The sequence below is a fragment of the Balaenoptera borealis genome (assembly GCF_965194805.1).
Source record: "Balaenoptera borealis genome assembly, chromosome: 1".
Taxonomy (NCBI): Eukaryota; Metazoa; Chordata; class Mammalia; order Artiodactyla; family Balaenopteridae; genus Balaenoptera; species Balaenoptera borealis.
In genome coordinates, this window is record NC_138860.1 from 87,219,855 (window position 1) to 87,244,913 (window position 25,059).

Consider the following 25,059-nt stretch of genomic DNA (forward strand, 5'->3'; position numbering starts at 1 on the left):
TCACCCATTTCTATTCTGTCCTGTTCCTCCTTGGTTGTTGATGGCTGGGGAGATTGCAACGATTATTCCTAAATTCTAAGGTTGTGGACTTTGGTGGAAAGAGCATTGGTCTGAGAATGAGAAGCTTTGGGTTCTAACCTCTGCAAGAGTGGGCCAGGCTCTGTGCCAGAGGGGACCCAGCACAACAGGAAATCTCCTGGTTCTGCAGCAAACACCTGTCATGATTGCCAACCAGTGCTATGCTACCCAGGAGGCCAAGTGGGGTTGGGGGAAATTTTTCTTGACTAATCTAGAGTCTCTTTCACCCTTGTGCGGACAGGGAATTCCTGTTTTGTAGTGCTCTGTGCCCCCCTGCTCCAAAATTGTAACAGGACCTCTGGGGTTTGAGGTCCTTTCATGTGGCCCCATTGAAGCCATCATCCTAAGTGTTGTCAGGTGAGACAGACATCAGGAACACCTAGTTACTCCACCAAAGTATTCAGGTTTCACAATAGAATGTGTCAATTCCAGGAGCCTGGGATATAGAAACCCTTGTTGGGGAGGGGGGTCTTTCATCCCATTTCCCTGTCTCTCACCAGCATCCTGGTCACAGGGCCAGTCCACCACAGCCCACAGGACACCTGGCCCTGCAGACATAAGCTGTTAAACTGGGCCTGGTATCTGGTGACCCAGTATCCTTCTTTGCTGTCCTTACACTAGTGGTCTAATTTATGACCTCTCTGTTCTCTAAAAAGGAGTTTTGTCCATGCTTGTCTCTGTGGGATACTTGGAAGGTTGGCTGAGAGGGCATTCAGTATTTCACATCATCCAGGGATCATGCAACGAGGATTGTTACGAACACGAAGAGGAGTTGAAGATAACAGGGCTGTAGCTGCGTGAAGGTGGGGCACCTTCATCCCGGCGGCGCACACGTGCATTCACAGTGGTTACTGCAAAAACCTCAAAGTTCTGCAAAGACCTCAGGCCTTGAAACTGAATCACAGAGGGCTCCCTTCTCACCAGTCAGGCAGCGTCGGTTCATCCTGTAAACAGTTGCATGCATCATTTTCCTAAAATGCTGCCTCTGACCCCTCCTCACTGAGCAGCATCGTACGGTAGGCGCGGGGGGGCTGACGCGACTGAGCGCCAGGACAACGCCGCTCTGCTGAGAGGCTCCAGCCCTGTGAGACGAGGCTGACCGCTCGAGGTGCTGCGAGGTGGCCAGAAGTGAGAGGAAACCCAGGAACGAGAGAGGGAAGGAAGGCTGCTCTGTGCACCAGGTACTGTCGGCACCTTTCACGGACAGTGACATTTGAATTGAGCTTTCAGAGAAGGGAGGATTTCAAAAGGTAAGTGTTTTTCAGATAGAGGAACAACAGGAACGAACAAGGAGTGGGGACGTACGTACGGGGCTTGTTTGGAAACCCGTGGAGCGACAGGTGGCCAGAATGTAGGCTGCTTCCTGGTCGGGGTGGGGGTGGGGGGCTGGAGGGGCAGCCCCTTGCCCACAGCCTTCCAAATATTTACTTTGTCAGCCTTGGGATGTCTTAAGTTACCTGAGTGCAATCACACAATTTAGCAGCTGGTATATTGTTTCCAAGATATTACTAGAAAGCGCTCAACGTTAAAAGAAAATCTGGTTAGTTGTTAAATCATATTTGTATCTCACCTCTATAGAACTGTGAGGTCTTAGAGACAGAAGGGACTAATACCGTCAGCCAGTCCAGTCCCTCGCCGGGCGCAGAAACTTCTACGCCAGTGGTTCTCAAACTTGAGCGTGTATCAGAATTACCTGGACGGCTTGTTAAAATACAGGTGTCTGGGCCCAGTCACTGAGTTTCTGATTCAGTAGGGCTGCGGTGGGGTCCAGGGATTTGTACTCCTAGCGAGTTCCCAGGTGCTGCTGCCGCCGCTGTAATTCTCCTTGCAAACTGTCTTACGTAACACCTCTTGCCCGCCCTGCTTTCACCTCTCTAGTGGTGTGTAGCTCATGACCACCCAAAGCACCCGCCCACTGTTCTTCGTTGCCTCCAGTTGTTTAAAAATTCTTTCTCATGTTGCCTTCAGATCTGCCTCCCTTTCACTTCCAACCACTGCGTCTCGCTCTGCCGAGGGCTCCACACAGAACATGTCCCTGGATGGTGGTTAAGTCGCAGGCCTGGCTCATCTGCTGACTCTGCCACTAGGTATGTGACCTTGGGCAAGACTCTCAACCTCTCCGAATTTTCCTCATCTGTAGAGTGGGAATAATAATAGCACTGATGTTTAGATTAAATGACAAAATGTGTGTAAAATAATTAGCCTGGTGCTTGGCACATAGTAAGTACTCAATAAATGTTGGCTATTAGCATCACCTGGTTTTCCTTTTCTACATGGGGTCTCATCAAATCTGTGAAGAAAGCTAATCATTCTAGCTAACATTTCTCCCTTCTGGGCTAAATATCCTGTTCCTTCAACTATTCCTTATGGCACAGTGTCAATATTTCCTTCATCCTTGTTACTCTCCTCCAGAGTCTCGTTTGTAAAGTTCCCTTGTCAAGTGTGTGTGGGCCTCAGACCTGCCACCGGCCTCAGCATAGTCAGAGCTTAGTATATTCACTGCAGCCAAAGATCACTTTAGCTTTGGTGACTAACTTCCACATTTCACTCCACCACGTCAGACTTTTGGGCAATGAAGATGCCTGAGACCACATCTGCATGTAGAAGAAATTTTGTTATTCTGGCACATTTCCCCTTGAAGCTCACCTGGCTGCATCTACACGCGGCTCTTACTGTGTGTGAGTGTGTGGGATGTTGGGTGGGGAGAACACCTCTGAACCTTGGTCTGATCTGGGGCTTACACTTGCTTTGTGACGGGCGTGACAGTCGGCAATCTGGGTGACAGGCCATGTAAGGAAGCACGTCAGAGGCTGACAGAGAAAAGGGATCTACTCCCCTTCTCTGCCTTGCCCTCAGCCTTTGCTGGCTCCACGGGCCTGGTGGGAGACCCAGAGTCTCCCCTGGGAAAGGGCGAACTGACCCCTCTGGCACAGCCAATAGTTTTCTGGAAGGAAACCAAACCTCAGGGCCAGAGGGCACTTAGAGCAAAGCCGTGTAGGCATTTCAATCCCGCCGCTGTCTCCACTGGCCTCTTGCCCAGAGTCCTTGGTAATATCATATGAGGAAGGAGTCAGGGCTGTGTTATTGTGGGGACGTGGTGGCAACTTCAGGGGCGTGGGTATCACGGCGACAGGGCAGGCCCTGAGAACAACACCTCTCAGTTTCAATTCTAACTTCCAGCCTGTAGTGAATGGCTCACTGGGAATATTGACCTCAAGTTCTGTCTTTTAAATAGAAGGCAGAGAAAATCTGTCTGCCCAACTCACTGGTATGCGGGAGAGTCTGTTTTGTCTCTTTCTGGTCACAGAGGACAGCGGCTCCTTTGCAGCCAGGCCTCCCTCCTGCAGAACTGCTGGCTCGGCAGCCCAAACACTGCCACCTGCTCCACACGCGGATCTGTGTGGGGCTAACCTGAGCTTCTCCAGGACACAACAGCTTGATGACAGAAATGGCTGCAGTTGCAGCTCTGTCTGTCTTCTGGGCTGGGATGTCCCCTCACCGCCACCACAAAGCCACACTGTGCTGTGTGAGCAAATAGGAAGATGGTTCCTCTCGGCAGCTCCCTGCCTGTTGGACGCCAGTGTCATGTGGCACGTGGCTCTAGAGCTGCAGATCCCCGCCCTCCTCCGATTATCGCCCCTTGAGAGCTGCCCCAGTAGCTGCAGGCTTGTGAGTCCCAGTGCTGAGCTCCTCGCTAAGCCTCCTGCCAAGCTTTGTCTTTGGCCAAGGGAGCTGAGGAAAGTAGCCTCACACGTTTTGTGACATCTGCACTTCTTCAGCCTTCCCACAGCTGCTATAGGAATCCCAGGCCTTCCTGATGCCCAAGTCTTTGAATCAGGGACTTCACATTTTGTCCTCTGGAATATTTCCAGTCTGATGTAGGGGAAAGGAAAAGATAGTGTTTAGCGAAGGATCCACTGCTGAGGGTAGAATTTCAGCACTCGCATAGCTGGCTGGGGGCACAGAGGCTGTACTCCACCTTGAGGCAGATCAGATGGGCTCATCCTTAATCTGGCTTGGGCTTTTGAGAAGAAGATGTACTGTCTTCAGTGGATAATGAGTATTGTATTTTTTTGTTTTTTCTGGCATGTTAGAATTCTAAGCAATGGGGAAAAACAGGGTGCACATGAATTCGTTTGTTCTCCAAACTAGAGTGTCAGGAAGTCCTGGGACCACCCTGAAGGAGGCAATACTTTGAGGCAGGGGTGTCTTTTAAATCATGCCACAGACTTGGGCCCACTAGGCTGTTCCTTGTCTTGATTCTGTCTCACTGACCTTTCACCCATGGATGGGATGGTCCCCAGTCTCTCTGTGAGGGCCGGAGTCAGGCTGAGGCTGTGGCCTTGAGATCCCTGGCACTTTCCTTGCTGTTTTCCTATCCCTAAGCTTGTCCCTTTGGGACCCCTGAGAAACTGGCTCTTTCAGACAGGGTCCGAACTTCCCAAGGACCATTGATCCTCCATTTCTGTGTCTTTCAGAAAGAGGCAAGTAGAGACCCTAATCCATACTCCAAAGTGCCCAAGCTTTGATACATTCCAGAACCCAGGACATGGCCTGTTCTCTCTCTGTACGTCAGTTTTTTTTCCCCCCAGTGGAAAAATACTGTGTATTCTGACCCCTCAGCTGGGAAAAGGAAGAGGGAGGGAATGACTACTAAAGTATCCTTTGCAGCCAGCTTGCAAGTATTAATAAGTCACAGCTCTCCAGGGGTCCTCATGCCTGCCCTGACCTGCTACCTGGTTGCTGAAAAACACTAGAAAATTTAGATCAGCAATCATGTGGGGCCACAATGTGTGAACCAGCCGAGGACCACGGCTTTGCCCTTCCTCCTGCCCATTGCCTCTCACTACTGTAAAACATTTATCTCAGTTCTGCATCTGGACCCTGGCCTAATAAATCCCTCCAAAGGTATGCAGACTACACAGACTGCTTCTTCAGGTGTTGGGTAAGGCCAGAGTAACATAGGGAGTAAAAGGGGAGATTGTCATAAACATTGACTCAGGTCAGGGACAGAAAACCACTGGAGCTTAAAATGTCAGGCTCTGAGTAAGTTAATGAGCTACTAAAAAGACAAGGATAATCAGATCTGAAGTTGGAGAAAAATTTGAGCATATCAGGGAATATCTCAAATGTGAAGGGTGGAGGCTAGAATCTTGTACTAAACCAGGCAGACTGGTGTAGTAGAAAGGGCATCGGCCTTGGAATTTTTTTTTTTAATTGAACTACAGTTGATTTACAATATTATATTAGTTTCTGGTATACAACATAGTGATTCAATATGTTTATAGATTATATGCCATTTAAAGTTATTATGTGGGGCTTCCCTGGTGGCCCAGTGGTTAAGACTCTGCGCTTCCACTACAGGGGGCACCAGTTAGATCCCTGGTCAGGGAACTAAGATCCCACATGCTGCACCATGCCGCCAAAAGAAAAAAGAAAAAAAGATAAAGTTATTACAAAATAATGGCTATCTTGCCCTGTGCTGTATAATATATTCTTTTTTTTTTTTTTTATAAATTTACTTTTATTTATTTTTGGCTGTGTTGGGTCTTCGTTGCTGAGTGCCGGCTTTCTGTAGTTGTGGCGAGTGGGGGCTACTCTTCGTTGCGGTGAGTGGGCTTCTCATTGCAGTGGCTTCTCTTGTTGCGGAGCACGGGCTCTAGGTGTGCGGGCTTCAGTAGTTGTGGCATGCGGGCTCAGTAGTTGTGGCTCGCGGGCTCTAGAGCACAGGCTCAGTAGTTGTGACGCATGGGCTTAGTTGCTCTGTGGCATGTGGGATCTTCCCAGATCAGGGCTCGAACCCGTGTCCCCTGCATTGGCAGGTGGATTCTTAACCACTGCACCACCAGGGAAGCCCCTGTACAATATATTCTTGTCACTTATTTATTTTATACATAGTAGTTTGTAACTCTTAATTCCATACCCCTATCTTTCCCCTCTCCCCTTTCTTCTCCCCACTAGTAACCACTAGTTTGTTCTCTATATCTGTGAGTCTGTTTCTGTTTTGTTATATTCATTTATTTGTTTTATTTTTTAGATTGCACATATAAATGATAACATACAGAATTTGTCTTTCTCTGATTATTTCATGAAGCATAATGCCCTCTAGGTCCATCCACATTGTTGCAAATGTCAGAATTTCATTCTTTTTTATGGCTGAATAATATTCCATTATCTATACTACATCTTCTTTTTTCCTGCATCTGTTGATGGATACTTAGGTTGCTTCCATATCTTGGCTATGTTAATAATGCTGCTATGAACATTGGGGTGCATGTATCCTTCAGATGAATGTTTTCATTCTCTTCAAATGTATGTCTAGCAGTGGAATTGCTGTATCATAGGGTAGTTCTATATTTAGTTTTTTGAGGAACCTCCTACTGTTCTCCATAGTGGCTGCACCAATTTACATTCCCACCAACAGTGTAGAGAGTTCCCTTTTCCCCACACCCTCTTCAGCATTTATTATTTGTAGACTTTTTGATGATGGCCATTCTGACTGGTATGAGGTGACACCTCATTGTAGTTTTGATTTGCATTTCTCTAATAATTAGCGATGTTGAGCATCTTTTCATGTGCTTTTTGGCTATCTGTATGTCTTCTTTGGAAAATGTCTATTTAAGTCGTCTGCCCGTATTTTGATTGGGTTGTTTGGTTTTTTTTGATATTGAGCTGTATAAGCTGTTTGTATATTTTGGAAATTGAGCCCTTGTCAGTTGCATCATTTGTAAATATTTTCTCTCAGTCTGTAGGTTGTCTTTTCATTTTGTTTATGGTTTCCTTTGCTGTGCAAAAGCTTATAAGTTTGATTAGGTCCCATTTGTTTATTTTTGCTTTTATTTCTTTTGCTTTGGGAGGCTGACCTCAGAATACCTTGCTATGATTTATGTCTGAGAATATTTTGCCTATGTTCTCTTCTAGGAATTTTATGGTGTCATGTCTTATATTTAAGTCTTTAAGCCATTTTGAGTTTATTTTTGTGTATGGTGTGAGACTGTGTTCTAACTTCATTGAATTGCATGTGGCTGTCCTTCTTTCCCAACACCATTTGCTGAAGAGACTGTCTTTTCTCCACTGTATATTCTTGCCTCCTTTGTTGAAGATTAATTGACCATAGGTGTGTGGGTTATTTCTGGGCTGTCTAGTCTGTTCCATTGATCCATATGTTTGTTTTTGTGTCAATGCCATGCTGTTTTGATTACTGTAGCTTTGTAGTATTGTCTAAAGTGGGAGTTTTGAGAGGCAAAGTAACTGCTAAGTGATAGAATCATTTCTGGAAACGTGGCAGACTAGATAATCTGAAAACCCTTTCTCTACAAAGTTCATAGAAATACTGGGTAAAATATACCACACTTTGTTTTCAAATAGGTAGTTGAATGTGGACAAAAGGAAAGAGATCTCTAAGTTCCAGAAGTGAAGAGAAAGCTGAAAACCAGTAACCAAGCAGTCTGTTGTGCAGGGTCACTTTGGGACAAGAGAAAAGACCTAGAAACTGAGACCCTGTATGGACACCAGACCCTCAGAAGGCTACACTCTCAGTGAAAGGGTGGGATAAAAAGCAGTCCTGTTGACAAAATGAGATTCATTTATTCACTCACTCATTCAATTCATTTTTGGAAAGCTTGCTATAAGCTAGGCTTATATTCCAGGCACTTGGGATACAGTGACAAAACAAGTACAAATCCCTACCCCTGGGGAATTTATATTCTGGTGGGGAAGAGACAGAAAATAATTAATAAACATATTATATAAATATGATAAAAGGAGATATGTTTATGGAAAAAACAGGACAGGGTAAAGCGGATCAGGAATAACAAGGAAACCATCTGTCTTGGCCTGGACTCTGGAGAGAAAAAAGAATCCTCTCTTGCAAATTCCTAACCACAGATCTGCCTTTAGGAGGTGCTAGCACTGTAACTGACATTAATTATTTTCATGATCTGGAAACACTAAGGCAAGTAACTAACATAAATTGACCCCAGGTTTTTGGTGCCTTTCCTCATCATTCTAGGGGTATGGAGTGGTGCTGCTTGACAAAAACAACAGAAAACCCTCCACCCAGGCTGCCAAGGTTTCCAGAGATAAAGCCCAGACAAACTTGAGCTCACAATAAAAAATATAAAGCTATTAATGGCAGATTTAAGATCTTAAATCTACCATTAATGGCATCAGCATCTGATGCCAAATCCCATGCTCGTAACTCTTATCTGCATGTCCTCTATGCACACACCAGGGCAGGACTAAACTATACTGTCATGGGCAGGACCCACAGCATTTAGGTTCACAGAATCTTAGAGTTGGAAGCAATCCAAGAAATCGCCTACTCCAGTCTCCTAACAATGCAAGACATCTTTCTGTAACATGACACAGGTCAACATCAGCCTCTGCTTGAGTACCTCTAGGGAAGTAGAGCACATTCCTTCCCTGGATAGTGGGAGGCCTTATTGTAGAGGCAAAACAGTACTACCTAAGGAGACAGACAGGCTCTTTAAGCCTTCTGGGCCAGGAGATCTCAGACAGGATAATTAACCAGATGAATTTAAGCCTTCTTATCTGTAAAATGGGGATATTGTCTCATAAGATCATGCTGAGTGTTAACAGAATAATAGATATAAAGGCTTACCAGACACACAATAGATAATGTTATTTTCCCTTCTGCATTAACCAGATCAGAGCCACTGATCTGGTAAATCTCATTCAGTTCCACATAACAGTGGGAAAGAGTTTTGTCATTAAAAAAAACAAACAATTGCTTATTTCTATTTAATTTTGAACCAGCACTGTCTCTATATTTCAAGGCCTCTTCTATTCTCAGTTTGAAGGCTTGTGGTTATTTATCCCATCTGGACTGGGGTAAAGGGTGAGTCTGAGAAGTCTCTTGATTGGGGACTGAGTGTAAGCTCCACTGTGAAGGCTGCCTTTTTATTTTTTTGACCCCGTGGCATGTGGGATCTTAGTTCCCCGACCAGGGATTGAACCTGTGCCCCCTGCATTGCAAGCGCAGAGTCTTAAACACTGGACCTCCAGGGAAGTCCTGCCTTTTCTTTTGATCATCCAACTTTTTTCATTGTAGAAGTTTCAAGAATAAATTCTACTGATTTCGGCTCCTTAATTAAAAAATTAAGGCATTATTTAAATGCAATACAATTCACCCATTTTAGGTGTATAGTTTGGTGAAATTTGGTAATCGTAGACAATTGCGTAGGCACCCCACACTCAAGGTATAGGACAATTCCTTCACCTTCAAGTTTTCCCTTTAGGCCTTTGACTTTAAAAGGGACATTGACAAGTTGGCTGGGACCCAGGGCAAGAAGTCTTGAAGTCATGACATAGGCAAACCACCTGAAGGAATGAGGGGCATCCATTGCTACCCAGAGAAAAGAAGGCTTATGGGGGATACATCAGCCTTCAAATAGTTGAAGAGCTGCTATGTAGAATAAAGAGTAGGCTTAGTGTAGCTCAGAGGGAGCCATCAGGACTCAGGGACAGAAGTGAGAGATATTTTGATTCAATATAAAATAGTTTCTAAAAACAATATTATAACAACTATTTACAGATGATGAAGGTGAGACAGAGTTAAAAATGAATTCTTCAGCAGAAACTGACACAGCAGTGTAAAGCAACTATACTCCAATTAAAAAAAAAAAAAAGAATTCCTGTATATCAAACACTTGGGAAGTGATGGAGTCAAAATTTGAACCCAGGTGTTCACATCATTTTTAAAAATTTATTTATTTATCTATTTATTTATTTTTGGCTGCATTGGGTCTTTGTTGCTGTGTGCGGGCTTTTTCTAGTTGTGGCGAGCAGGGGCTACCCTTCGTTGTGGTGCACGGGCTTCTCATTGAGGTGACTTCTCTTGTTGTGGAGCATGGGCTCTAGGCATGCGGGCTTCAGTAGTTGTGGCACGTGGGCTCAGTAGTTGTGACTTGTGGGCTCTAGAGCGCAGGCTCAGTAGTTGTGGTGCACGGGCTTAGTTGCTCCGTGGCATGTGGGATCTTCCCGGATCAGGGTTCAAACCCGTGTCCCCTGCATTGGCAGGCAGATTCTTAACCACTGTGCCACCAGGGAAATCCCCAGGTGTTCAGATCTTAAATCTACATTTTTCCCCTTCTACCCTCCACTTTGGAAGATATACAGGAGGCCCAGGGAGTATAGTGTGAAGGTAGAGGTGACCTGGTATGAGTTAGCTGCTCAGATGTTTGTCATTGACCACCATTTACCCCCTGGCTCTGGCCGTGCCTTCACCCGAGGGCAGCCAAGACCCAGCAAGACAAGAGGCCCTTGGAGCATGGGTGGAGGAGGGCAAGGCCACCCTGTGCTCAGCCTGTCGCTTGCTTTGCTTCACTGCTTGGAGCAATCTCTTGCGCTGATTTCCAGTGTGGGCTGAGGATCCAGGTCAGTGAGAAGCCCAGCCCTAGGTTTGCCTGTGTGGGTGCTGCTGACAGGGGTCAGCTGCTCGTGGCTGGGACGGAGCACAGCTGCCAGCCCGCTGCCCAGGCACTGGCCCAGGAGTTGCTGCAAGTGCCTCCACCTGCCCAGCTGGGCTTGCCTGAGAGGTTCTGGGCGTGGATGGGGAAGGCAACTGTTGGAGAATAGAGACAGAGCACCCTCAGTTGAGAGAGAGAGAAAGAAAGAGGAGAGAGTGTCAGAGAAGAGGAAGGGAGCTGGGAAATAAGAGCAGGGGCTTTACTGGCTCAACTTCTAGGGAGCATGCAAGTAAGAACTCGCAGGCAGGCGGAGGAGGAGGAAGGATGGGCGCGCGAGGGGCTTTGCTCCATTGACTGGGACTCCTTGGCCTGCTGGCCTCCTATTGGGTGGGGGTGACACAGGTACTGCTCCCCAGGAAGACCTCAGGGCTCGAGGATGGTCAGGTGATGGTCCTCAGCCCTGCCCTCGCCATGGGGGATGGTGGAGGCTCCCGAGGCTTTGGGTATTGCTTGGATGTGACTGAGGCATCTGCTGAGGGGAGAGAGCCGAGGAAGGCCCCTCCTCCCTAACTGGCCTCCCCCTCTCCCCTCCTTTTCTCCGGGAGGGAGGGAGCGGCGGGCGGGCCAGCAGAGCGCCCGCATCACTAGGCAGGTGGGCCGGAGCGTCGGGTCGGGTTTGCTGAGAGTTTTCCAGGTTTGCCCAGCTCAGGGCCCAGCCAGTTGGCAGGAAGCAGGACAGAGGTCACTTGAACTCAGACCACACGTCCCTGTTAAATACATCAGCTTTTAAATCAACCTTTGTTCAAAGTCCAGCGAGTTCCAAGACTAGAGCTCACCAGCAGAGAGAGAATTCCCTGGTGAACCCAGTGGCTCCTCTTCTTCCAGGACCCAGGTAAGGAATGAGTCGGCTTCCCCGTGACTGAGGGCAGTGACCACCGGGGCCCGAACCCCCTTCTTTTTCCTTTTCCTTTTCTACACAGTAGCTGGCTGTCCAGGGCAGAAGAGAGGCTGGTGGGGAAGGAGCCAGGTGGTGGTGGGGTTGAGGTGGAGGCATTCTCCACGCTCTGAGGGTCTCTCTGCTTGAGACGCCCTGACCCTGGCAGGCTGGGGTCTGCTTCACAAAGGAATTGGTAAACTGATCCTGAGAAAAAGCTTTCCCAGGGTTGCATGGAGGTTTGATGTGCAGCCAAAGGGAGGGAGACAACAGGCTTCACAGGTCGCGGGGAGATTCTGTCTCACAGGACCTTCCCACTGTACAAGGGCTTTGGGTAGTAAAGATTTTCTTCTGGAAGCAGCCCTTAAAGGATACAACCTAACAACTTTCTCACTGGATAATAAAAACATGCGTCTCTCCTCTTTTTTATCACATTATAGCGCTGAGAATTGTGGAGAAACCAGTGGATTTCTAGGCTGGCTGAATTTTAAAACATAGATCCCCAGGCTCTGCCCTTTGGAGTGTCTAGTTCTTTGGGTCTTGTGAGGTCCTGAAAAATCTTTTTTTTTTTTTTCCCCCCAGCATCTCCCCCACTCCCTCCCCAGATGATTCTTGTGGGCAGGTAGGTTTGGAAACGACTAGTAGCTTATTTCCTAAGCAGAAGTGGTCAAGGGATTTAAATGTGACTGTCATCTCAGGGCTTCCCAGCTAAGGAGACTCCTGATCTGGGCTGGCTCTGCAGGAACACGTTCCTCTTTAATTATAGTCCCTGCAATGCTGCACCCACGAGCTCTCAGTCCCCTTTCCAAAAGTCACAGGGGCTCTTTGTCTCAGGCCACGGTTGTCTAGTCACCTGGAATCACATGTTCTTTCCTGCAGCAAATAACTCAGGGACTTTGAGTTTGTGTGTTATGACAAAGTAAATTGTTTTTATCTTTGACTCTTTTGTTTGTTCTTTGTATCATAAACCATGAAGTGGCTAGTAATGATGTCCTATGTTCATAGACAACTGGCTAGACAGCCGTTTCTCATCCTGGGGAAAGAACATGGGACTGGAATACAAATAACGGGTTTTGATTCAGTTGTTTGTGACGGGCCATTAGACAAGTCGCTTCACCAACCGGAGCCTCAATTTTATTGTCTATCAAAGACTCTCATCTTTTCCCCAAGGCTGTATTGAAAATAAAATTATAAATATGTGTTCATGCATAACCACAGTGTGCTTACATTTCTTTTTTTTAAATTTATTTATTTAATTTATTTATTTTTGACAGTGTTGGGTCTTTGTTGCTGTGCGCGGGCTTTCTCTAGTTGCAGCGACTGGAGGCTACTCTTCGTTGCGGTGCGCGGTGGCTTTTGTTGCAGAGCGCGGGCTCTAGGCACGCAGGCTTCAGTAGTTGTGGCACACGGGCTCTGTAGTTGTGGCTCGTGGGCTCTAGAGCGCAGGCTCAGTAGTTGTGGCACATGGACTTAGTTGCTCCGTGGCATGTGGGATATTCCCGGAGCAGGGATCGAACCTGTGTTCCCTGCATTGGCAGGCGGATTCTTAACCACTGCACCATGAGGGAGGCCCATGTGCTTACATTTCAAATGTGTCTTTCCAAGGGCTCTGTGGAACAGTGGGGCAGCCTTGCTGTCAGCTGGGGGATCTTGTCTTATAATCTCATCGAGCCTCTATTTACTCATTTATCAATAAAGAGTTGAGACTATATGATCACGAATGTCCTTTTCAGCCCACCAAGTACAATAGATCCTGGAGCTTTGAAGGCTGGCTCCTGCTTGTCATTTGGGTAGGAATTAAAATGTTACCTCCCCAGGAATGGCTTTTAAATTTAGCTTCCTCCCTCCACCTCACCACTGCATCTCATCATTTGTAACCTTTATCATCAGAAGTCATGTTCTGCACTTTTCGTCACCTTTGGCAGACGTTAAACTTCAAGAAAGCAGGGGTCTTGTTCTTTGTGTTACCTGCTGTAATCCCAGCTCTTAGAACAATACCTGGCGTAGATTAGATGCTTAGCTATTATGATAAATGGAAGTTAGTGTGGCAGGGAGGGAGCTACAGGCATAGAGTCAATATATTTGGATAAAATGCTCTAATCAAAGATGAGGCTGAAGAACTCTGATAGTCTCTCAGGCACCTAAGGTCCCGAGTCTCATCAAGTGGGAATGGGTGTCTCTGGTCACACCTTGGTTAAATGATTTTCACATTTGTTGCATAGGAGTTTGATGAGAGTAGCAAGGTAGAGCTAGATGTATTTTCCTTGAGATCTCAACAACTCCTTTCCTTGGCCCTTCATGATAATCTCTTTGCCTGGTGGGTATCATGGCTAAATGATTAAGAATCAGAAACCTGAATTCCAGAGCAGATGTATTCTTCCTCTCTTATTTCCTCATCGGTCAAATGGGCATAATAGAACCTAGTTCTTAATGAGGATGAGATTGGAGAAGCTCATAGTGTCTTGTGCACCTTAAGTGCTACTATCCTGATGATCTTCAGACAGCTTTATGACGGGCATGACCCCAGGTAAGGAAGGAGTTTTGATAAATATGAAAGAGAACCCCTCGTCAACTCAATGGCAACTGTGGTCTGAGATGGCCAAGCCTCACAGGACATAAACACTGAAGCGCCTCTGTAGTCTATAGAACTGAGTCTACAGTGCTTCCCAGTCTAACCTGACCTGCTTCTTACTTTCAACATATGCCTATTCTCTGGGCTTTGGGAACCAGTCACCATCCCTGAACATACCTGTGCTACTCCTTTTGCCTGGGATGCCTTCCTCCTCCAAGTCTAACTACTTGGGTTCCCTAACACAGCCCTCAAGGTTGGGAGGCTGGGGGGAGGAACCCAGACTCAACTGGGTTTGAATCCAGGTTCTGTTGCTTATCCAAATAGCTGTGGGAAACCAACTTATATTTTCAGGGACTTTTTTTTCTTGTAAAATGGACCATTAAGATTAAATGAGAACTCATAAAAGGTAACCTAGGCTGGCGCTTGGAGCCTAGCAGGAGCTCAATAAGTGTGTATAACAATAACAAACATTTTCTTTTCCATATTCCAGCACCCGTGTTTGGTAGCTGTGTCTATAACTTTCTCCCCTTCACTCCGGGCTCTGTGAGGGCAGAACAGTGTCTAATCTGGGTTGAGCCTCAGTAGTAGGTACTCAATGTAAGTTATTGATTATATAAATGGTACTTGAAATTTAGAGGCTGGAGTGACTCCTCCAGACTGTGGTGGTTGGGAAAGGATTTGTATTTATATAACCTAAAATTTGAACTGAGCCTTGAATAGGTCTTGAATTCATTCACTTGGAAAAAATGTGACCTACTATAAATAAGTAATTGGAGGGTGGGGGGGCAGGTATTTCAGGCAGAGCATGTGGTGTGAGCGAAGGGCAGGCTGGGTGTGGGTGACCACATGTGGGCCAGTTTGGTGTCACTGGGGAGCAGAGGGGGATGGAGTCGGGCTGGATTATGTTGAGCCTCAAAGCCTGAGAAAGGAGTCTGGACTTTAGGTTCTTAAATGTTGTTTTTAGAGACTAACATGGTGAGAGTAAGATCAGGAAGTTTGTCTTGGGGCAGTGGCTGGGACAGCCTAGAGGCTGGATACACAGGAAAAGAGCGAGGGTGCAGAAATGCAAGTTCAAAGGGTCTTGTAAAACAAGACGCCAGTTTTGGGAGATACTCTTGTTCCAGCCAACCCTAGGCTATTTTCAGGTACCAGTTCTATCAGCAGCACAAGGATATCCTTTCTCCGAGAGCACCTCTGTTTCCACACGATATCGACTTCTTCTCTCTCCCAACTTGCAGAACTCTTAGATAAGCAAGTAGAGTGGGGAAGGTCTTGAACTCCAACCAAGAGTCCTACCATATAAGACAAAGTATCATTCATGATGCGTGGGTAGAGGGAAGCGGCATTTAGTACCAGCAGGCCAAATGAACTTCAAGATAAGCAGATTCCATTCCTTAACATAGATGAGAAATAAGAATTACTCACTGGTCCTATGATCACCCTTCTCCACTGGAACACATTTCATTAATTTCCCACACTTGAAATCTATGACTACCTAAGACCAAACAGTTACCATTCACAGTGGGAAAGTATAATTAGCAAAAACATATTTTGGAGCCCCACTTATTTTTCTATTTTTGATACTCATCATTTAAAATTAATAAACTTGAGTGTTTGAATTTCCACACCTCTTGCTTTAAAAAAAATTATTTATTTTTTGGCTGCATCGGGTCTTAGTTGCAGCATGTGGGATCTTTCTTTGCAGCACGTGGGCTCTTTGCTTCGTTGTGGTACATGCATGAGCTTCTCTCTAATTGTGGCATGTGGGCTTAGTTGCCCTGTGGCACGTGGGATCTTAGTTCCCGGACCAGGGATCGAACTGGCATCCCCTGCATTGCAAGATGGATTCTTAACCACTGGACCACCAGGGAAGTCCCCCACACCTCTTGCTTTTCAAAGGAGGAATCCAGGTGGCTTAAATATAATCTGCAGCAAAGATATTGGATCTGCTCTAGGTAAAATATTTTTGAAGAAGGATGAAATTGAATTGCATTTATCTCCTCCTAGCTCAAGACATCTGTCAACACCAGCTGAGATACACTAGGATTTCTTTTATGCTGTTGGAAGAAACAGCATGTCCCAAGGCTCTGAGGCAGGCTTTGATAGAAGGCAGACATGCCTGGCCCAGGACTGGAACCCCTTGATCAGGGCTGATGGTTGCAGGGAATTCACCATCTACAGTTGCTGACTTAACATCACCAGTCTCCACCAGTTGTATTTTTCCAACAAAAGTCTAGTGATTTCTTTGTCTTACTCATGACACGGATGCATGTAAATGCTGAAGGGGCAGCATTTCTCACAAGGGCACGATGTGCAGACATGCCTGGCCAAGCTTCCTCCTTGCTGAAGTTCAAAGTGTTTTATAAACCAGCATGGAGTTTAGTGCAAAGTGAGTCACATTCAAGTTGAATGTTACCCGAGAATTCCTGCCCTCTCTTCCCCTCATGCCTCAATGAAACAGAAATAATTTATCCTATGGTTACATCCTAGGTTATACAAATATCCTTCCCCAGTTGCAGTAACTAGGATTAAACATTATTCCCCACTGTCTTGCTAAGTTTTCACTGTTTAGTTTTTCATGGCTCAGGTGTTGGTTACATAAGTGCCTTGTGAGGAGAGGCTATGTTTTCTTTGTGGTCTGATAATGACTGCACCATTGATTCCTAACTATTAGATAAGATGGTGGTGGGTCCAGAGTACTTGTGACTAACATTTGTAGGGTTACTGTATTTATAGAATGATCCACTACATCCTGGATTTTGGGAGACAAAGAAGACTATATTGGGGTATTTTCTTTCCTGATGGTAGTCATTGCACCTGGCTGTCACTGATGACAGTGCCCTTCTGATTTTCCCTCTCTAAGAAGAATGCTGTTTATCCCACACCCTTTCTCTAATCTTTTGGAAATCCAGTGATGTTGTCTGGTGAGTGAACCTGTTCACTCATCACTCCCCGGTGACCATGATCCACCCATACATCCGTATATCAGGTGATGCTTCCCTCACTCCATCTTCTCCACCCTTTTCTGTTCCTTGGGTCCCTTGGCTGGTGTATCTTGTACTCACATCTATTAGAGCTCATCTGCTCCAGGTGTTGGGACTCTCTGGTCAGCTTAGCTCTGTAAAAGCTCCCTGGAATCTTATACCCCCTCGCTATATGGCATTTGGTTCTATTTTTGTAATTCCCTAGCTTTCAGACTTACATGATACTTCTGGGTTTAGGGAAATCTGAGTTTATTATTTGAGCTTGATTTCATGGAGAAAAAAATCTCAGCCCTGACTTTTCAGCAGCTAAAACTAACGTTGCAGAGGTGGTCCAGAGTGAGGAGATAGAGAATCCCTGACCTGACAATCAAGATTCCTGCCCATCCCTAGTCCATCACTCAATCTCTTGACTGCTTCAAAAGGAAAATCAGGAACATTGCTCAAATGTCCTCACAGGAAATGGGATTCCCATTGACTCAGGACTCTCACAAGAGAGCAGGGAAGATGGGGCACCTGGAGTGGGCTTCTCTGCTCCAGATGCTATGCTTAGATTGCTTTACCTGATCCATCTTCAGTAATCTTTGCTGGGTCCATATGCATTTCCTATTTTAGGTGTATTTCTATCTCCAGCTCAGAATTAAGGAAGTCACGCATGTTCTCACAGCTAGCAAGTGGTGACACCGGAATCCAAAAGTGGGTTTGGCTTTAAAACTCTTGTTCTTTCTAATGTATTTACCCAGACTAGAATGCTGAGGGAAGATGGAAATAAAAATACGAACTCCCTTCACATCAGCTGCATACCTATATGGCCACTTTAGACTTTGTTAACTGGAAACTACTCTGTTGTAAACATCGTTTAAGAAGACTTTTCCTGTGTCAACCCCTTAATTTGCAAAACTGCTCCCTCAGCCCCTTCTTCTTCCCTCTCCCCATGCATCCTGCCGAGCCAGTCCCTGGAACACTTCATCTTTCCCAGGGGACACTTGTGGCTTCTCTTCCTCGAAATTCACACTGGCCCCACTGTCTCACATTCTAATGAGTTCTGGGCTCACTGTGAACGTAGAAACCCTCACCTCTTAACCTTCTGTTTTTAAACATGTCACGCTCCAACTTGGGGTAAAAGTTACCACTTTCTCCTTCTATTCTTTTTTTTTGTTGTTAATTAATAGCTACTTTATTTATTTATTTAATTTATTTTTGGCTGTGTTGGGTCTTCGTTTCGTGTGAGGGCTTTCTCCAGTTGCGGCGAGCGGAGGCCACTCTTCATCGCGGTGCGCGGGCCTCTCACTGTCGCGGCCTCTCTTGTTGCGGAGCACAGGCTCCAGACGCGCAGGCTCAGTAGTTGTGGCTCATGGGCCTAGCTGCTCCGCGGCATGTGGGATCTTCCCAGACCAGGGCTCGAACCCGTGTCTCCTGCATTAGCAGGCAGATTCTCAACCACTGCACCACCAGGGAAGCCCTCTCCTTCTATTCTTGATATATATTATGGTGAGAAAAAGCCATGAGAAACCATGCTGATTGTTCTGCTATAAATTTGTGAGATCTGTTTATCTCTCTAATGAAGAAATATATTTAGCCTAAGTTGTTTCTTAGAAATTTTTATTCAATGTGTTGACTCATTATAGTGAAACAATGGTTCGGCTTTGGATAGTCTTTTTGCCAGGGTTATATAACCTGCCCGTCCAGGGATTCAATTCTGTTACTTTATGTGAAGTTTCTTAAAACTTTGAAATAGCTGCCAGCTTTTAAAAATGGGGACATTTTGCATAAATCTAGACTTCCAGGTTCTCTTGAGACAACGGAAGATCTGGCACACTGGGCTCTTATTTCCTCATAGCAGCTGTCTTTTGGTGGTAAGTACAGCTAATCCACCATCCTCTCCTGGCCACCTTCATGGATTTATCAGTTTGAGCTCAGTGGAGATTTTGGTCCACATTCTTGAAGTTCCTGATTTGTCTTGGTAAATTGACCTTGTCTTCCTCTTTATCTCATTTTTTCCACTTCTCTCCTGCCTCGGTAGAGGTATTCCATCTCATCAAGGCCAAACCCATTTGCTGTGCTCTCCATATCATCCCTTGATATACAAACATTAAAGATAAAACCAGCCACCAACCCTGCTTTCCCCTTAAGCTGCTATCCCAACTCTCGCATTTATCTGTTTCAAGATGTAACTTTATTCATGGCCTCTGTTATTTACTAGTATTCACTTGCTTCTTAGCCCCTCATCTGTCCTGAACTTGCATTTCCTAAACTTAGTGGCATTTTCTGTTTTCATTCTCTTTACCTCTTAGCATCATTTTGCATTGTTAACTGTCCCATCTTGAGATTCTTCTTTTAGCTTGGACTGTAAAATCTTGGCCTTCTGATCATTTCTTCTCAGCTTCATCTTCTTGTCGCCTAGATGTCGGTATCACACAAGGCTTTATCCTCAGCTGTCTTCCTTTCATGTTCTCACTCCCTTGCGTCACCAAGCACTGCCATGAGGACTCTAGTCCATCATCTCCTGAGCTCCAGGCCCACTCTTCTGTCTACCTGCAGGATGTTCTGCCAAGTCCTCTGATGTAAAACCACCTCAAACTGACTTTGCCATCTCATTCCTCATAACTACACCATCTTTTTTTTTTTTTAATTTAATTTTTAAAATTTTAAATTTATTTTAATGTTTGTTTATTTATTTATTTATTCATTCATTCATTCATTTTGGCTGCGCCGGGTCGTTGTTGTGGCATGCGGGATCTTTTAGTTGCAGCATGTGGATTTCTTAGTTGTGGCATGCATGTGAGATCTAGTTCCCTGACCAGGGATCGAACCCAGGCCCCCTGCATTGGGAGCATGGAGCTTACCCACTGGTCCACCAGGGAAGTCCCAGCACCATCTTTTATCTTTTTATTTTAATTTTTATTTATTTATTTATTTATTTATTTATTTATTTATTTATTTATTTATGGCTGCGTTAGGTCTTCGTTGTTGCGCGCGGGCTTTCTCTAGTTGCGTCGAGCAGGGGCTACTCTTCATTGCAGTGCATGGGCTTCTCATTGCGGTAGCTTCTCTTGTTGTGGAGCACGGGCTTTAGGCGCACGGCCTTCAGTAGTTGTGGCACATGGGCTCAGCAGTTGTGGCTCGCGGGCTCTAGAGCACAGGCTCAATAGTTGTGGCTCATGGGCTTAGCTGCTTCACGGCATGTGGGATCTTCCCGGACCAGGGATTGAACCCATGTGCCCTGCATTGGCAGGTGGATTCTTAATCACTGAGCCACCAGGGAAGTCTCCTGCATTATCTTTTAATGGTACAACTTTTATGCCAGTCACCAAGGCATGAACTTGTGGGGTTTTGTTTTTTGGGGTTTTTTTTGACCTCTTCCTTTCTAACACCCAGCCCAAGTGGGCAGCATTACTTGGAAGATGTATTAAGTCTTGAGCTGCTGTAACAGAATACCACATAACAGAATAACAGAAGCCCATGTGGCTTAAACAGAAATTTATTTCTTCACAGTTCTAGAGGCTGGAAGTCCAAGATCAAGGTGCCAGCATTGTTGGTTTCTCCTGAGGCCTCTCTCCTTGGTTTGCAGATGGTGGCCTTCTTACTGTGTCTTCACATGGCCTCTTCTCTGTGTACATGCACTTCTGTGTCTTCTTATAAAGATGCCAGGCCCCACCTTTGTGACCTTATTTAGCCTTAATTATCTCTTTATAAGGCTCTATCTCCAAACAGTCATAAGGCTTCAACATAGGAATTTTGGGAGTGACAAAACTGATTCCATACAGAAGGGGAGTCTAGGAAAGGTATCAAGGGTGGTTAGTAGAAAAAACTGAGCAAGGGCAATAAATCCAGGGAAAGTATACCACTTATGGGGAAACAGACAGAATGAAAAGATGGCCACAGAATTAGGGTATTCTGGCAACTCAGAGCTGAGAGGAGCCAAAAGCACAGCTATGTTCACACTGAGTGGTGACCTTAGAAGACTGAATTGTGCATGTACCACTCTGTGCAACGAGGCCTCTTGAACCCACAGCAAAACTGTGTGTGAGTGAGGTAAGCATTAATTAGGGAGAGTAATAGGGACCTCTTGTATTTCCCGGACACTAGCCACGGTCAGTGTCAATAAATATTTTGGACATCTGTGTTGTACCTGTCCTGTCTGAGGCCATCTCTGCATGGAGAAATCTGAGAGGACAGGATTGAAGAGTTAATACCATATGTCACTCAGTCCTCTCTGTAGTTCCTCCACTTCTGTCACCTCCATTCTATTCTCACAGCTACCGGCTGGGGCAGGCCTTCGTTGCATGTGAGGAGGACTGTTACAAGAGCCTCTTTCTTGACTTACCTCCAGTACGTCTTTGCTTCAGGCCATCCCTCTTGGAGCCCAACTCTGATCCTGTCATTCCTCTGCTTATAACCTTTGCGTGGTCCCTGACCACCAAACTAAGGCCAGATCCCTTGGGCTGGTATTTGAGGCCTTTACAGTCTAACTTGTCATCCATGACAAAAGGACATCTTGGTTGTCTTCCTGTTGGCTCTTCTTCAGTCACGTTGAGTTTTAGCTCTTCTTTGACCATACCCAAGAACTTTCCCACTTCCATGCCTGAGGTCCACACTATTCTTTGTGGCTAGAATGTTCTCTTTCTACTTTTTACCTGTTGAAATCCTACCTATCTGTTGTCAATGTCTAAATCAAATCCTACCTAATTAGTGAAGCTTTCCTTAATTTGTCCCATGTTGTAGGTCTCATGGCACTTATACTCTGCTCATAGTGGTAGCTCTTTTTGTACTAAAACTTTTCCTTCACCCCCATTTAACTATAAAGTCTTTGAGGATAGAGCTGTTGTTTTACTTTATTCCATCAACCACTTAACAGTGTTTTGCGTATAAGTGTGAGGCAAATACTTGTGGCATGGACAAATGAAATCACATTTGGGGTAATATGTCTTCTTGATGTTCAGCAGAATTTTGAGGGGCCTGTGTGCATGATCCCAAACAAGCTGCACCCACTCCTGTATGCTAATTGGAGAATCTAATTGATTGGCCTCAGACAGGAATGGAGCTTGGGTTTCCACCCATAGTGTGATGGAGGAGGAGAAATGGCCTCAGTTCTTAAGGTGGTTAGGTTTGCTGGCCAGGGGAGGGCCCCCTCAGACTTAATTCCTTGGACAAAGAGCCCATGGGAGCTGTTAAATGTTGTTTTCAGCTACTGGATTCTGTTTCCTGGCTCAGAACTAGAACGTGGGGAGGGAGGCAGGTCACAGCCTTTAGGTTGCCACACACTTCCATGCTGTTGGCCGGGCAAGACTGTGGGCACAGCTGGATCCTGAGGGCCTCTCCTAACCAGGCTGCCACCTTGGTTTCTCAAGTTGAGTAAAGGTGGGCTCAAGGTAGCCGTTAATATTTCACCCAACCTTGACATTCTTCTCTGACCCATGAGGGTGTTATCCCAAGACTGAGGGGAGAGAAGGGAAGCTGGGAGAAGCAAAGGGTGGTTTTGAGTACTAGTTTCTTAAACTCGTGGGGATTCTAAAAATGCTTATGTTCAGGTTTCAAGTCTGGATTGAGTCAGTAGATCTGAGGTGGGGTTTAAGCATCTGTTTTTATAAATCTCTGCAGGTGATTCTGTGGGCCAGCTGGGATTGAGATTAAATTTGTAAGGTGACTGTGAGGATTAAATGAGATAATGTAGCATGCTTGACATATGGTGAGTTTTTAAACGGTAACGTGATTTATTATTACTGGCATCACTTGATGGTCTATAGATTTACACTGTTAACTAAGTAGATCTGTTCCCTCAGATGAAACCAGCTGCTGACTTTGGGTAGACAGCTCCCAGGGCTGAGGAGACGAATAAATATCTTCTAATTCTTGCTGACTTCGCTTTTCCAGGAGTTGTCTTTTCTTTCCTCAGAAGAATTTGCTCTTCCCTGGCTTGTGTGTTAGCTGATCTATAGCAATTTCAGGATTCTTTTACAAAATAATACCTGGAAGCTTACAGGAGTTAGACAAATAACTCTGCTTCAGAGCAGGAAATAATTCGGAGAACCCTGTGTTCCATTTTGTATCAGGAGATGCTTTGTGTTCTTGTCAAGTTCCCACTGACCTTGAGACTCTCAGATATTTCTCAGGAGATCATGGATTTTTGATGAGCTAGGTGTCTTTAAGATCCCTTCACTCCTAGCCCTCCCCTGCACTGGAGGGGTATGGGGGGGCTTAAAGGCATTCATGCCCATGGTATTTTATTTATTTATTTATTTATTTATGGCTGTGTTGGGTCTTCGTTTCTGTGTGAGGGCTTTCTCTAGCTGCGGCGAGTGGGGGCCACTCTTCATCGCGGTGCGCGGGCCTCTCACTATCGCGGCCTCTCTTGTTGCGGAGCACAGGATCCAGACGCGCAGGCTCAGTAGTTGTGGCTCACGGGCCTAGTTGGTCTGCGGCATGTGGGACCTTCCCAGACCAGGGCTCAAACCTGTGTCCCCTGCATTGGCAGGCGGATTCTCAACCACTGCGCCACCAGGGAAGACCCCCATGGTATTTTTTAATGGGACCTTTCCACTTACAGCACCTATCGTGGAACACAGGGGACTCTGACGTGCCGGGTGACAAGGCAGGCATGCTTCACTACAAGTCTCACTGATGTGGGAATCAACTGAAACGGAGTCTCACTCTTTCTCCAACTAGCCCTGCTGAGGAAGGTCTTGTAGGTTCCAGCCCCAAACACACAAACTGAGGGGAAAATGAGGCTTCCTCTCAGCCTGGGCCAACTAAGCTGAACCCTTCCGGCTGTTTGAGTCTCACTTTTGTGGTTGTGATCCTCTCAGGAACAGCTCCTGCCCGGACTCTTGGCTCTGTGCAGCACAGAGGAGGGTGGGTGTAGACTCGGATCGTGTATGGGTCCATGTTGATGGCTGCCTGGAGCTGGGAGACCTTGGCTACCTTGGCCTTGGGAGAGTCCCCTGGGTCCCATCAGCTATTTTTCTCCTGTGGAAAATAGCCCAGTGGCTTCAGTTCTTTCTTCTCTGGTCACATTCACAGGTCCTACCTACCCTCCTCTGTTGTCATTAGCTAGCCTTCCTAACTTCTAAAATGTACCTACTTTTTCTTCTTGACCTTGGATATATTATTGCCTTTCCTGGTAGCAATCATCTAATCCTTTTAGAAGAAGGTGGGGTCTAAAGGTATGATTAATAATAAAGTTTGATTTAAAAAATCTCTTTGGCTCTCACCACTCAGTCTTTCCTGCCCACCAGCACTTTGTTCTCCTTCCCACAGACAAGCAACTTTGTTGCCAAAAATTGACTTTTTCCCCCAGAGCTCAGAAATGGTTAGAGCTTTCTTTCATTTCCAGTATTTTATTTTGGCTATTTGAACTGGGGAGTAAAGCCTACTGAGGGTTTGATGGACTCCAGCCTGAATCAGATGATCGCTGATATGATATTATGGAAATCCATAGGCCTTCACTAATTGCATATCTCTCCACCATAGGGTTCTGATCTCTGGATTCTCAGGAAGCAGGAGATGGGGGTGGGGGCTGAAGAAATAGGAAACAGTATCCTTTTTTTTTTTTAAAAAAACTATTACCTTGGGCTTCCTTGGTGGCGCAGTGGTTGAGAATCTGCCTGCCAATGCAGGGGACACGGGTTCAAGCCCTGGTCTGGGAAGATCCCACATGCCGCGGAGCAACTAGGCCCGTGAGCCACAATTACTGAGCCTGCGCGTGTGGAGCCTGTGCTTCGCAACAAGAGAGGCCACGATAGTGAGAGGCCCGCGCACCGTGATGAAGAGTGGCCCCTGCTTGCCGCGACTGGCGAAAACCCTTGCACAGAAACAAAGACCCAACACAGCCATAAATAAATAAAAAATTTAAAAAAAAAACAAAAAACAAAAAACTATTACCTTACTTATTTTTAATTTTTAAAAATTGAGGTATATTTGATTTACACTATTATATTAGTTTCAGGTATACAACATAGTGATTCAAGGTTTTTATAGACTGTACTCCATTTAAAGTTATTATAAAATAATGGCTATATTCCCTGTGCTGTACAATATATCCTTGTAGCTTATTTATTTTATACA

At 45.7% G+C, this 25,059-nt stretch overlaps 1 protein-coding gene across 3 annotated transcripts in view; it reads left to right on the forward strand.

The window, feature by feature from the left end:
* The first annotated feature begins 2,049 nt into the window (after positions 1 to 2,049).
* The window catches only part of PDZK1 (PDZ domain containing 1), a 41,694-nt gene continuing 18,684 nt past the window's right edge, over positions 2,050 to 25,059 (forward strand). Inside the window, exon 1 of one of the 3 annotated variants that reach the window (XM_082367637.1) lies at positions 2,050 to 2,165. The gene's annotated coding sequence lies outside the window, so the exon portion shown is untranslated. Of the gene's footprint in view, positions 2,166 to 11,079; positions 11,401 to 25,059 lie in introns of those variants that run through there. The other 2 variants (XM_082367638.1, XM_082367636.1) reach the window with 2 other exon arrangements.